The sequence below is a fragment of the Pleurodeles waltl genome, chromosome 5 (assembly GCF_031143425.1).
Source record: "Pleurodeles waltl isolate 20211129_DDA chromosome 5, aPleWal1.hap1.20221129, whole genome shotgun sequence".
NCBI lineage: Eukaryota > Metazoa > Chordata > Amphibia > Caudata > Salamandridae > Pleurodeles > Pleurodeles waltl.
This window is the reverse complement of record NC_090444.1, coordinates 1,024,876,084-1,024,890,073: the sequence shown is the minus strand read 5'-3', so window position 1 is coordinate 1,024,890,073 and position 13,990 is coordinate 1,024,876,084. Positions and strand designations below refer to the sequence as shown.

Here is a 13,990-nt window from a genome sequence, read left to right as displayed (position 1 = left end):
ACCCCATCGGTATCCACATAGAAGATGGCGGTAGTTGCAGCATACTTTCTGAGACCAGCTGTACCTGTCTTTCCCCACCTACCTCGACACCTGACTGTTGAAGGCGGACTCCAACATCATTGGGGTTCACAGTCGTTGTGCCGAAGTTACACCTTACTCCTTCACAGGGGCGCCTTTTTATCAGAGCCATCCTGAATACAGTGTGTCACCTGGCCTCCTCCAGAACAGAGAGTCCAGATATTTGGGCTACGATCCTGTTGTTTAAACCTCTGTTGTGGGACTGTGTGGGGGTGACTCTGAGGACTTTTGGTCTATTGGCATACTCCTTTTAAACCATGCCAGGTTGCATATGTGGGCTCTGCAGTGGGATCTGAAGTCTCAGTGAACACAGCACTAATAGACTATGTCAGATTTCATCCAGCTTTCAGAAGAAACAGCAAAATATCTACAGTGGAGGCTTCTCAACTGCCGTTGAACCAGTGGCATCCCCCTTCTCCCAACCCCACCCTTAGCTGGCACAAGGGACAAGACAGATCACTGCTTAGTTGGGGAGTTCATATAAGAGAGGTTGAGTTGAGAGGTCTCTGGTCTCCAGTGGAGACTCATTTACACATCAGCATTTTTCAGTTATGGTCCATTTATTTGCCATTGAAAGCCTTCCTGCTGTCCATTAAGGGAGGCTGATGCAGGTCCCCACTGACAACACCACCTTCATGTGGTATTATAACAAACAGTGGGGTGGAGTCCTGCGCTCTGTGCAAAGAGACCAGCACCTCTGCAACTGGTGGAATCATCAGGGCATTTTCCTGAACTTACACCATCTGATAGAATTTTTAAATGCTAGGATAGACAAACTCAGCTGGCAACACCGAGCAGATCCCAAATGGAAGTTATTCCCAGAGGGGGAGGGGACATAGGGTGTCATCTACCCCCTCCCCCCTTCCCTTGCAGAGCCGATTCTGACACTAGTCCTGCTTCAGCCTATCCCTGAACGTTCAGCAATGCCATAATGGCTACATCTGCTTAAGTTAGCAGGGAGGAGATTTTTGGTGTGTACTGAAGATCCTCGTCAGAGGTCCATTTGTCCATACACTGTGGAAAAGTTCAAGCTCTCTTAGTCAAGGGAGCAATACACAAAGTACCTGCATCGGAAATCAGGACTGATTGCTACCCCTGTTACTTTCTGGTGGTGAATAGTGACGGAGGTCCCTCCCTTTATTGCCCTCGCCCTCAGGAAGGACAAGTTCAGAATGCTCACTCTTGACCCAGAAGACTGGATTGTAATGCTGAGCTTGCAGGACGCATATTTTCACTTCCCAGTCCTGCAGTCTCACAAAAGTTACTGATGGTTTCAGGTGGGCTAAGAGCACTTCAGTCGCCGTGCTCCCATTTGGCCTTACCAGTGCATCTCAGGTGTTCACAAACATGTTGGTGGTGATTGCAGTCTGTGTGCTGAGGTTGGAAATGCCAGTCTTCCCACATCCCGACAACTGGCTGCTGAAGGCAGGCATGCCTTAAACAGTCATAAACCACTTCCAGACAACAGCCAACCTGCTGACATCATTGGGGGTTTGCATCAACATACCTAAGTCCCATCTGGCTCTTTCACAACACTACACTTCACCAGAACCTTCCTGGATGCACTGCTTTTCCAAGCCATCCCTCTGCATCAGCCAGTCCAGGACATTCGGGGTATGATCCCAATGTTTGAACCTGCAGGCTGGATCACAGTGAGGTTGGTTCTGAGGCCCCTTGGCCTCCTGTCTGTTGCTTGTAGACCATGCTAGTTCGCACACATGGGCTCTGCAGTTTGTTCTGAAGTCTTAGTGTAGTGGGTTCAGCACCAATGCAATCTGTCAAATTCCATCTAATTGTCAATGGAGACTGCAAAAGATCTGCAGTGGCAGCTGAACGACTGAAATTGAACCAGTGACAGACCTCTCTCCCTGCGCCCCCTCTAGCCCTATGCCACCGAGAACTAACAGTTGTGAAAATGCATTGTTACTGAGTTGAGCAGGTCATATGAGAGAGGTGGAGGTTAGCGGACTCTGGTCTCCCAGTGCAAACTCTCTTTCACATCAATTTGTTGGAGTTGCAAGTGATTCGCTTAGCGCTGAAAGTGTTCCTCTCAACCACAAAGAAGGAACTGGTACAGGTGCTCACAGACAGCATGACTACAATGTAGTACTGAAACAAACCTGGCAATGTGGGGTTGTGGGCCCTGTGCCACAAGGATCTACATCACTGAAAGTAGCTGAACACTCAGGGCTTTTCCCTGATCGCACAGCACCTGGCAGGGTCTTTCAATGCCTCAGAAGCCATTGCCAACTAGATTGGATTCTTCATCCCATTTTAGATCGCCACACACCGATGAAGGAAAAAATTTAAGATATTAACTTAGATATAGATTATTTAGTCCCTTCATAGTCACGTAATGAAATTGAACAGGAAATAACTCAGCTTTACAGCAGACGATTTGTATCTGCAGTTCAAGGTGCTTCTCTTGGGTTTTCTTTTGTCCCAAGAGTCTTCACCAATGTGATGGTGGTAGTGGTAGTAACTTTACAATGTCAGTGGGCTTTGCTGTGTCTCTACTTGGATCACTACTGAGAGTTCCTTAAATTATAAAACTGTTACTAGACCAGCAGGTCTAGTGACTTGCAAAATCTACTCATCTTAACTGTAATAATCTTGGCCGATAAACTGGTCTCAAATTGTGTGATCCCAGGCACATATTGTATTCCACAGAGCCGCCTTTTTCTTCGTTATCACATGTGAGAGCACCTTCAAATATGTGAGTTCAGCATGTATGCTGTTCAAAAACTCTTTTGTTTGATTTAATAGACTAAACATTTGGTCTACTCATAATAAGAACCTAGCCCATGTACCGGGTACACATAACCCCTGGCTAGCCTCTTAGTTCATTAATAGCATTGTCAAATGGGTTGTGGCAGGAATGTTTCTCAGTTAATGTTTAAATACACTCACTTTTAATAAATATTGTACCATGCCATGATATTAATGAAATACACTGTTCCAAAGAAGACGCAAGACAGTAGGGAGAATACTAGGGAGTCCTAATTGATAGGAGCAAGAGTCCTCACACTCTATTGGGTGTAATGCTTCATCATTGGACGGGCTCCACGTCAGACTGGTGCTGCAATGTCTGACGGGCACCCCCCGAAAAGGTGGGGCTCTCTGCCGGAGATCTTTTATCGAGGATGCCGTAAAACCCAATTTTGGGTCGGAAGAAAGAAAGAGAAGAGATGAATAGAAACTCACTTAGTATTCATTTATTCATCGATATTGGGTGTTGGCCAACGTTAAAAATAATACAGGAGTGAGTTCGAGGTAATGCTCAACCACTCACCAAAACATAGAGAGGGGAGGGAGTCTGAAATTGTCAAACGTCCCTCAAAATGAGGTCGACATGTTTCACGTCTCTTTGGTCCAAAAGGATCCACTGACGCTTCTTCAGGACCTAATATGTTTGTAAAACTTCTCCAACCAGTAAACAAAAACAGAAAAATTAGACTCCTGCAACCTGAAACTAACAGTCACAGTGTTAACAGTCACTTACACAAGTCTGCTCTGACCCGGACTTGTTATTCCTATTAGTCGCCCTACAGATATAAGAGAAAACAGTTAGTAAAGAATAAAATCTTCACAAAAAAGATCACTGTCCCAAAGAGTACGTGATCACAATAGTGAAAATACACTAGAAGTGACAAACTGTGCAACACAAAGTGATAATGTGAGTGGTCACACACCCATGCTAAATGAATCAAGATGGGCTTACCCTCCCAAGTCGAGAAAGGGCTTCATGGGATCACGCAGGCCAAATGGCCCGACTAGCAATACTCTGATCATAAAGTTCACAAAGAAACAACAAATAACTCTATTATAATATACTCAGGGACTCATTCCACCCTACTGTAGAGTATATTCAATATGTGAAAATGCTCCTCTGTACAGTTCTATTTTATCTGCAACCAATTGTAAGTACACCCATAATATGGTTGTTATGCTGACAATAGTAACCAAAAGTAAAAAAAAAAAAAAAAAAATCTTTAGTTACTGTATATATTTAGTTTATTAGTAGTGCAAAGCCCCCCCAGAAAAACCATCCCACAGGAAGATAATATAAGGTGGGGGAGAGAAAGTCTAGTGAGCACTGATTGTGCAGAACAAACAAATACGCAAAAAATCTGAACGAACACTAGCCTATCACGTGTCAGGAAACGGTTTAAAAGTCTCAACCGGGATGCATCCCTCGTACACAAGTATAATAATGACAACCTCCCAGAGTCCGGTGACCGTGGCGTTAACTCCGTACTGGAATTGCACTAAGCGATATGAAAAGCAAAAAGAATGTCACACTTACTCGTAGCAGTCGAGAAACGGTGCACTCCACCTACCCCTGGCCGCGCTCCCGGATTTGCCGGAAGTCGCATAACCTGGGGTATAAATAGTATAAATCCGGCGCGCGAGAGCTGCTGTTGCGGCACTCGTTGCCCGGCAACGGTACTTGCGCGCGACAAGTCGACGACAATGCGCGTACTCAAAAAAGGACACAAAATAGAAAAAGGAAAGGCGGACTAATTCCCATTGAGTTCAAAAACCTTTGAGGCGGCCATCTTAACGTGGAGTCTGACCTAGTAGCCGTTCAGTAGGGCAAAGGTCATCTAAATGGATAAAAGGGTTGCAAAAGAAAGCCACATAGTGAGGTATCAATATTAATCATAGTATAATACATATACTAATACTGTCAGTCATAATGATTGCAATATCATCACCTGATAACTCAAAAATCAAACTAAATGTGAGTGATGTTTGCCTCAGACTCCATTCCCATCAAATCAATGTTAAATAGGCGATAACTAGACTATTAAGTGCTTCAAAAGGAAAAATTAGTCCAAGGAATATCATCATTCAACCCTTGGAGAGGAGTATGGAGTTTGTATACCCAGCGTTGCTCAAGTTCGAAAAGTGGTCTGATCTCTTGAAATGTGCAGGTCTGAAGTACAACCCACCACATGTCATCTGGACTGTGTTTCACTTCTATAAAATGAGTACTCAATTTTGTCGTAGACCGGCCGCAACGGATGTTGCTGCGGTGTTCATGTATCCTCACTTTCACTGCTCTTGTAGTCATCCCTATATATCGTAAACCGCATGGGCAAGTGATCATATAAATACAATTGCGGGTATTGCAATTAGTATGTTTCATCAATCGCCATGTCATTATTGGTTCTAAGTCGAGGGTATCTGTCCGTTTAGTGAGTGAACACACGTTACAATTCCCACAAGGCAAGTGACCTTTGACTGGTGGGAGATCCCAAAGGGTCCTTTGTCCAGTAGAAACAGTACAGGGTCTAGGTCGAGTATGGACCAATATGTCTTTGACATTGGTGGTTCCCTTAAAGGCAAAAAGTGGTTTAGAGAGATTCTCACCCCCACTAGAAAGGATAGCCCATCTTTTGCTCACTATTTTCTTGACAGTGTTGGATAGTGGTGTAAATGTGGATACACAAGTCAATTTATTCTCTGAGGACCTAGGGGTTAACTGTAGTAATGAGTCCCTATCACTATACTTGGCTCGTTTGTAGGCCCTACTTATAACTCTGCTAGGGTAGTGACGTTTAACCAATTTACGTTGGAGGTCAGAGGCTTGAGTGTCAAATGAAGATATGTTACTGCAGTTGCGTCGTAAGGGCAAAAACTGACCGAAAGGCAAGTTGTCTCTGAGCGCTTTGGGGTGATGACTTTCGTACAGCAATAAGCTATTACGATCTGTGGTTTTCTGGTATGTGCATGTCTTGAGTTTGCCTCCCTCGATACTAATCACCAAATCCAGGAAAGGAATCTTAGTGGTTGAAACCGAAGAGGTGAAATTCAAAAAGGGGTCCAAACCATTGACCCATGAGGTAAAACTGTCTACCTCGGCAATATGCCCTTGCCAAATGACCAAGATGTCGTCTATGTACCGACACCATCACTTAATGTTGTCAGAAAAGGGGTTGGACTCTGGTAAAATAAAACGCTTTTCAAAGTCGTACATATACAAGCAGGCCAGACTTGGGGCAAAGGTGCTGCCCATCGAAGTGCCTCTGATCTGGTGGAAAAGAAGGTTTTCGAATTGAAAAAGAATTTCTGTCATGGTCAAGCTCGCACAGTGCATTATGAAATGGACAGGAGTTGCAGAATCTATTGGATTGATAGTAAATGTTCACTGGAGGGCATACACTGGACCATTAATCCTCCGATCCCCTTATATTTTTGGACTGTCATTTACAGACAGAATATTTTCTAATGAAATGGCCACAAAATGTCCCACTAACAATCAGTTTTACTGATAAACTAGTGTCTGCTTTTCTTAGGGACTCACTAATTCAGCCACTTCTTTCTTGTTCTTTGAAGTTGTAAGGTTTTCCTTACAAATTCTGTTTTCTTGAGGCTACAACTTTTTTTTTTGTGTGTGCTTGAAGTCATGACTGATGTTAAGGTTAACCAGGTTATGCCACTTTCCACTTTTAATCTGCCATTTTACCCTTCACAGGAGGAGGAGTGTTTTTGTTGGCTTGACATAAGGCCCCCGATTACGAGTGAAGATGTTATTTTTCACACCAGATAAATAACGATACTCCAACGTTCATTATTTGTCAAGTGCGATAAATAGTGACTAATACAAGATTTCGGGGAATAACATGCAGATTTTGGTGTTTAATGCACCAATATCAGCATGGTAGAGTGAATACTGTAAACATTCCCCCTCTTACATTTCGCCAGGTGCGACCTGTCAAATTTAACAAAGTTTGAGGTATTCAGCACATCTGATATTTATCGGATGCATTAAATACAATAGACTTGTAATTCCAACCCGTCCACAAACACGGGTTTGCACACAGGTTAGAATACGCCGACCCACTCATAATCAGACCCAAGGAGGGCAGTTTTACATTACATCAGTTCGACTACCTCCGTTAAGGTTGCTCAGAACTTGTTTGTAGAATATGAAGGGAGTAATTTGGGAAAGTCTATTCCAAAACCAACTCTTTCTCTGTGGATTTTATTAACTGTTAATCACTTTGGAGGTGGCAGGCAAATCACCCCTAGATTATTTTTGTGTGTGTTCTACTAGAGCCATTGGGGATACTTCAGCTTGGCTGAGAGATGTGCTTTGCAGAGCATTGGTGAGGCAGTTACTTCGCCCTCCCTGCTTTCTTTTGTCAAGCATTAGTACCTAACTCTAAAGAGAAATGAGGTGCTTTTTTACGTGGTTATTCCATAGTTTTGATATCTCAAGAACTCGCCTTTCTATCCTCCAGGCCAGTAACTTTGCGTGTGGTTCACATAAGGAATTTGGGGGTGGATGGGGGGGGGGGCATTCATCCACTAGAACAAGATACTTACATTTGGTAACATTCTCTCTGATGGATGGTTTCCTTACTGCCGTCACTCCTCCATGTGTAGGTAAATGCGTTTTTCTGTGCATATTGTTGATTTTCCTGCTAGTAGAAGTTGTAAAAAGATCTTGTTCAGGCTCTGTCTGCTGCAGTTCATTGTTGGTATGGAATCTAGATCAGAACTCTTGCCACTGGTGCCAGGGTGGTCTGTGACGCTGTAATTGGAAACCTTGCAGATTAGAATGGGACATCAAGCAGCACCATTAGGGTCTGGTCTGTTGCAATGCATTTTAAAATTTCTAGGCACAACGGAGGTTATTTTAAGGTAGTGGTTCTTTACCTTTGTTCCCAAGGACCCCCGGGGGTCCGCAAAGCCTACTTAGGGGGTTTGTGACGGCTTAGAAAAATAAATGATATTAACAGATCAATAAAGTGGATATAAATAAAGAAGTACGATTGAAAATGTTTAAAATATTCTGTAAATTGAAGCAATTTGAAATTGGAGGCTAAAAATTAAGTTAATATCCTCGGATTAATTCGTGGAAGCAGTGCAGATGTATCAAACAGAATTTCTTATGGATGGTGAGAGGTCCTTGTGCATTGTTTTGCGGTTCAAATCATTGTATATTTCTAAGCCAGGGTCCTCTGCTTCCAGAAATAACTTGGTTGGGGTGGGGGGATGTGCAGAAATATGTTGGAATGGAATGGCAAAATGGGTTTCAGCCGATCATAGACCTTCTGGATATCTGTTTTGTCTCTGATTTGTCCTGTTTCGCCACTGTCATTATGTTGTACACCAGTTTCAAAAGACACACGAGCAAACTCTTGCTTTGATATGTTGTGAGCGGAGCACAGTGGCATAGAAAGCAGCTATATTTCCCTTTGAATATCTGTAGGTCCACTTCCACCTCTGTCCTCCTCTGCTTTTAATGGTACGCATCAAGACTTGTTTAATCACAAGGTCTGCACCCAGTGCTGCCCAGAATCTGTTACTTCTGTTTACAATGTACAGCCCTTTCTTAAACATTCTGTAAGTTGAAGGGTTTGTAGCATCCAACGTGAGCATATTCTGCAGGTATATTGAATTTATTTAGATAATTGTTATAGCCAGCCACTGCAATAATTGGGGGGGGGGGGGCATTCCTGCATTGCTTGCAAATGCATATCCAATGAACCGGTCCTATCTGCAGCAATCAGCTTATGTATATTAGTAATCATTTGCTGATACTCTAACCACAGCTGATGTGTTTGAGAAGAATGTAGCTTAGCTCTCTTCTTCTCCATAGCGTTCTGTACTTGAGACAAAATATCCACAGTTTGCAATTCCTTCAATGATGTGCTCTGTGACATAACATTGCCAAACAGGTTTGACAATTCTGGAATAAGATTTCTTCCATCTTCATTCCGAGGAAAAACATCTTCAGTCAATGAGGCACTTAGAACTGCATCAACAATTAAGTGGCCACAAACAGCTCTATAAACTGCTTTGCCACTCATCATGTGAAGCACTGAATTTGCTCCATACACTTCTTGCAAAAGTTAATTTAGCCCTGAAACATTAATCAGAGTCCATTGCAACCAAAAGATTCATAAGGGTATGAAATTATCCCATCATTAGAATTGCATCTGGTACATCATCATATTCATTGATTATTTTTGCTGCTTTTCAGAACAGAGGCTGGTCAAATGTAACAATGCATGGAACATTCTGATCATGTGCATTCTTGCTCAGATGCTTAAGAGTTGATAATATAGAAGTCAGATCACTTGGTGCCATAGCAGTTATGGGCAGGAACCTAAACAATACCTCAACGGATGCTGAAGACTTGAACCACTGTAAATTGTGTGCATTATTCCTGACCAGTTTCGTCCATGATTTTCAGAAAATGACCAAGATAGATGCCACATAACATTGAGTCTGTTGATGCTACAACTTTGTACCAGTGGTTCGTTAGTTAAAAGTGATGCCCTTTAGAAGGTGTTTTGTGGATCTGTACTCAGTAATAGGAACTTTTGCAAGGTTCTTTGTCACTGTCAGCAACATCATGCCTTGGAGTTATGGGTTCGATTTTGATTACTGGAGTTACAGTTCGGATAATTCCCATACTGTGGAAACTGTTCTTACCATTTAGAATGAAGATGTTGTGGTCAACATTATCGGCTGCTAACACAATTGTAGAACTCTCATCCATATCCAATAAGGGATTAGAACCACTGGCAAGTGCGGCATTTTGTTCAAATTTAGCAACTTAATTCTAAGAAGAACAGAATCCTCAAGTTATGAAGGACGCCAATAAGGTACCTTGATCTGAAGCTATGGTGCAGTTGAACGCCAAGACCTATCTGGAGGTGACATATCTGATTCCTTGCCTTAGAATTTTCCCCCAGGTGTCAGACTGGATCCGTAGATTTTTTTCTTCGAGCAATACCCTTGCAGCATTCAAACCCTCTTACTGCTAATGTTTGTGAACTCAAAAAAAGTAGAACATTTTCACTCATTCAAGACGTAATTCTATGGGTGCAGATTTACTACTTTTTTCAGGAAACCTGCCCCTATATATATATTTCAGATCCCGACCAAAAATGAACAAGTTCAAAACTCTTAGTGAAATGAGAACAACAGCAAAAACCAACACTGGCAGAGCATTCCTGACTCAGGGCCTCCAAACCCAACTACCAAAACAAGAATGCATTTATGGGTGTCACACCCCAAACAACCCTGCTGAAGTTACACCATGCCAGTCCGCCCTGGGCCCGGTAGTTCTCCCTGGAAACACATGGCTGTGGTCTCATACAACACAAGGGCCTGGGATCACTTATATTAAATGTATTTTCACTGACCTCACTCTTCTTCGTCTCTGCTACAAGAAGCCTTAATGGTAGAGTTCTAAAATCGGTGCACATAGGCATTACTCCGCATTTCTAGTCCTTGCCTTTTACAAATCATGTTGTTGAGTTTTGACTGCCCCATGTACTAAGCCCAAGTCGTATATCGCACAGGAAAATAAATAGGGGGAGTTGAGCTAGGGGCCCTGGCTTAGAACTAAAAGTGTATGCACAAGCCTAGCCATGAAAATGTTTGCCATTTTGTATTATGCAACAAACAGAATGTAAAAATATAATACAACCTCTTCAAAATTCCAAATGTGCATTTGTTTTTACAAGCAGAAGTTTTTCACCTTAGTAACTCAGATTATAAATAGAGAAACATTACAGTCTTCTTAATCAGATATAAAAGGTGCTTGTACAGCCACATCCTAAACTCAAATAATTATAAGTGTGCTTGTATATTATAATAAAGAATAAGGTTGGTGAAATAAAATATTTGGCTAGGATCACACAATTTGGACAAGCTGGGAGACACAAAAAATACTGACACAAAGATAGCCCAAATTACTTGGTGCTCTCAGACCCAGCTACCAACCCAGGACTGAGGAGGCACACTCCAAACACTCCCCTGATGCTACACACCTTTGTTGAACACATCTTTAATGATGTGTTTACTCTCATCCATACTGTTTCTCCTTTGTTTCAGTAGCCCGAAATCAAGACATACTTGCACGGACCTGTAGCTTGTAACAATCCTAACGTTGGTATCTAAGCCCAGAATCATAGGGTTTCAGCAATTTATCCACAAAAAAGTCTGTTCATTATTTAAGTTGTGGATGAATTTAACAGTCAAATCCCTGAAAATCCATTCTAAAGAAAAGCCAGATAAGTTTTTAACCAGTTTCTGAAATGCAAGTTTCAAAGCCAAAGCTTTTGGTGTCAATGCTGCTAGATGATGAAAATGACCTCCTCTTCTTCAAGACATAGCTGTAAAGACCTACCACCACAATATGCTCTGTAGACCGTTTTTTAAGAAACTTTCTATCCTTTATTTTCCCTGTTTTATGCCCAAAGATAGCTACATTGGACTTTTTGATGTTGACAGTCAGATTGTGCCTGTCACAGTACAACCCTAAATGTATCAACGCCCTCTGAAGACAGACACTCTTGCTGTCTTGCAGAGGACATTGTTGCTCGCATACTTAGACTTGGGAGTTGCACTTCTCAAATTTTAGGTGGGCGCTATTTTCTCCAAAGTACCAGGATCTGCCATATAAGAGTTGAAAATCATGGGGCACAAGGGAGCAGCCACGCTTAAGCCATTGGTTTGGGAATATACGATAAGCATGACTTTCCATCCTATTTATTACCCAAGTGAATATGAAATGATGATAGGTCTCAATACCCGAGTGTGGAACGCTAGCCAGCTTTTTAAGGAGTAAATTATCATCAAGAGAGGCACAAGTTGTGCTGAGGTCAACAAATGCAGTGTAGAAAGTCGATCTTTTATTTGTAGAGCACCCACTCTTCTAGATTATGTAGTATTGCCTTTGAAAGACATTTGCCCTCATATGTAGCAGTGCTGTGACCTGATCATTAATGGGGTTAAGAAATGTTTCTTAAGTGCTGGGGACAGGATAGGACCACTCCAGCTATGTGGTATAGGCAAAGTGGAAAGATAATGATTGTAAAGGCCGCCAAGACTACTTAGCCACTTCTTTCGGCTTATCTTTAAAGATGGATACAGAGTACCCATTCAGGTCAGGGCGCCATGCTATCTGAACTGTTCATTTTTACCCTATTTTGACTGATAATCTTTGCTACAGTGTCTCTAGGGCTGCACCGTGTAGGCCGGATACCAACTTTGTTTGACTCATATAATGTCCAAGCATAAACATTCACTTATCAGTGTTTATAAAGTAGATCTTCTGCATTTTGCCATTATTGTTCAATTCGTTATCGTAGTGGCACCAGTTCTGGCTATCATTTTTGGTACAGATATAAAAGCCAGCCATCAAGCCACTGTTTTGTGTGACTCTTTTTAAGCTGTCGAGGTTACTTTTATATAAGGTCTTTATTTTTCCTGGTTTTATTTGTGTCTTAATATATAAGAATTTCTTTTTGTACCAGAGAGTGTTGCTTTTCCACACCATCAAGGGTGTGGAATGCCTCATCAGATGTGTTTCTAATTATGCCAATAAATATCCCCTGTCATATGTCTTAAAAATATGAGTGTCATTTCAGTTGTCTAGAAACCTTGTTGATAATTCAGTTTGCCAATTATGGAAATATATGGAATCTTTTCCTGTGACAATTGTATTCATTGTATTATGTATACTAAGCTGTGACTCACTGCCTTTATGCTTATTATCTAATAGTGTAAACAGATTAAGAGAAACTAGAATATAACACAATACTGCTGCACAAAGAGCTGGTAAAACAAGGTGGAGAGATCTTTTCCAATTATTGTGTACATGCCCAGGTTGTGCAAGTTATCTTTCATGGTACTGCCTGATTTTTCTAATGTATATTTCTGTGCATAGATTTCAAATCTCTTGAATCCTCCCCAGGCACCAGACTGGATCTGGAAATTTGAAGCACCTCTTGCTCAGCAACCGGTGGCACCATGCTTCTGACTTTACTCAATCTCCTACCCCTGAAGTGATATCACAGAGCCATTTAAGGAGCCGCCTGGCACACTGATGTCAGTCCTTTTACCTGCGGCCTTCAAAGCAGACCTGAAGTGCTCTGTCATTGTATTTCCCTTTGCCTGCTTTGGCAATTTATGGACTTAGTCACCCAGTTTGAATCTAGGCTTATGGTGGACTTCCTGTTTCATCTGGCCTTATCATTGTCCTCTGATGATTATTCTGTTGTTTTCAAGGGCCAAAGCTGGCCCTTATGCCAGTCACTTCTCGAGGCCTCATTTCATATCTCAGAGTGAATCTGGAGATGGCTTTTTGGTTAAGGTATGCCTCTGGGGACTGTTTTACCTTCATCTGGTTGAGGGATGTTCCCTACCCTTCTGTGACTCACTCCTTCTCATAGGCCCGGTCTCCTTGTCGGCAGCCGCTTTCCCAAATTTCAGCCTTATTGACGTCCGCTGCTGCTACCTGGATAGGAAACTACACAGCTCCATGCCTGGCTTGTACCTAGTGTAACCTAATGCTCTTCTGTCCTTGCCGACACTTGCTGCTCAGCCTGCTCATTTGTCCATATTCACCCAGACTTTGTTTGCAGTGTTCTGCCTCAGAGCCCCAAACTGCCTTAGGATCACTTGGACTCTCCTCCACTAGTGGCTGTTCCCCAGTGGTCAGTCAGTTTCTCTGTTCTTGTCAATGCCAGATTGACCTTGATTCCTCCAGTTATGTTGCCAGAGACTTTCAGTGTTTCTTCAGCGCTTGCATTGGCACTGGAGGTGGCATTGCCCTTGACTCCACCTCCTGCTTACCCTGTCTCTTGGCACTTGGAGACTGTTCTGAGTGATACCAACTATTCAGCAAAGGTTTGTGTGGATGATAAACCACTTCTAGCGTTCCAGTACTATGAGTATGCCAATTACTCTAGTACTGACTTTGTGTAGTTACCCACTTCTGTGTCATGCTCTAGTGCTGCTGTTAGGGAGAAAAATGGCCTCTCCTTCTTCCTAATTCATTGAAAAGGGTTCGACCTGGATTCCCAGTCTGCAAGTGACTTGATCTCTGAGTACAAATTTATACTGTATTGGCCTGATTTGGGCCTCCCGTTAGAGGCCA

At 42.4% G+C, this 13,990-nt stretch overlaps 1 protein-coding gene across 2 annotated transcripts in view; it reads left to right on the top strand.

Annotated features, from left to right (window-relative positions):
• Nucleotides 1-13,990, top strand: part of STXBP5 (syntaxin binding protein 5) — a 933,640-nt gene that overhangs the window by 737,356 nt on the left and 182,294 nt on the right. The window lies entirely within an intron of this gene.